Raw genomic sequence first — 1,269 nt, 5'->3', positions numbered from 1 at the left:
GCCTCTACACGCAGCACCAGAGGCTTTAAACCAGAGCAGAGGAGGCCTTGAGGATAGAGCGCCTCTGCTGGGCTTGTGTTTTGATTGGTTGGTTTGTTTGCTGCGGCATCATTTCTTCCCAGAGGCAGTACTGCACAGGGGCCAGTATCCCCATACAGAACTGGGGACGGGTGGGAAGCAAACCCGGCGCCACCAGGGGAGAGAACGTTTGCCTCCCCAAATGATTTTCAAGCCCCCCACCCCATCATTGCCAGAAAAGCCGAAATATGTACAAAGTTATACAATGTTAAGCAATGAGCAGATGGAAGAGATTTCATTTGTTAGATAACTTATAAAATCACAGAGAAATGCTAACTCAGTAGCCACAATTTCTTTTTAAACTCTTAAAAGTCCAAGTATTTCTAAGGGACTAATTTCTAAGGGCTCCAAAATATCCATTTGCCCCTCCAGTAATGGGAGCCTAGAATTACCCTGATCGGAAATGGTTATAAATGGCACAGGTGGGTTGAAAAAATAATCACACTGGTAGCAGATTTCAGAGTAGCAGCCCTGTTAGTCTGTATCCACAAAAAGAAAAGGAGGACTTGTGGCACCTCAGAGACTTAACAAATTTATTTGAGCATAAGCTTTCGTGAGCTAGAGCTCACTTCATCAGATGCATTCCTGTAGCAGAGAATGTAACATTCAATGTAATAACCTATGCTAGGATGACAAGTGCTATAAAATCCTGCTAGGTTGGATCAGGGGCTCTCAAACATTTTCATAGTGTGGAATATATCTTAATACTGAGAGTGTCTCATGAACACCTCCTTTCCTGATGCAATTAGTGTTTTTTCCTTTTGAAAAAAAAAAAAGAATCAAACCCACCACCTGCTTTTACTCTTAATTTTATCTGCTCCTCCCATGTTTGTTATTAATCTCTCTCACTGACACATGCTCACTCCTCTGCTGTCTAGACCCTGTTCTTTCCCCCCTGCATAGGGTTCCCTAACAGTTGGTTTCTTGCTCCTCTGGCTATGCTGTCCAGCCACCAACTCCTTTTCTTTGCTTAGCTCTCCTGAAAATATTACCTAGCTGCCATATGGATTACAACTCTAATCCCATTGATATCTCCAGTCCCTGAGTGGTAGTGCTCATTTCCTCTCATTCTCTATTTATGTAATAGCTGCTCTCAGCAAAAGTTTATTGTTTAATGTTTATTCCTTGTTTCCAGCTTCTTTTACAGGTGGCTTTTCACTGTAGTGAAGAGTGTGGACACCTGTAGCAGCA

The sequence above is a fragment of the Lepidochelys kempii genome, chromosome 16 (genome assembly GCF_965140265.1).
Source record: "Lepidochelys kempii isolate rLepKem1 chromosome 16, rLepKem1.hap2, whole genome shotgun sequence".
Classification (NCBI taxonomy): domain Eukaryota; kingdom Metazoa; phylum Chordata; order Testudines; family Cheloniidae; genus Lepidochelys; species Lepidochelys kempii.
The sequence above is the reverse complement of the archived record's forward strand: the minus strand, read 5'-3'. Positions refer to the sequence as shown.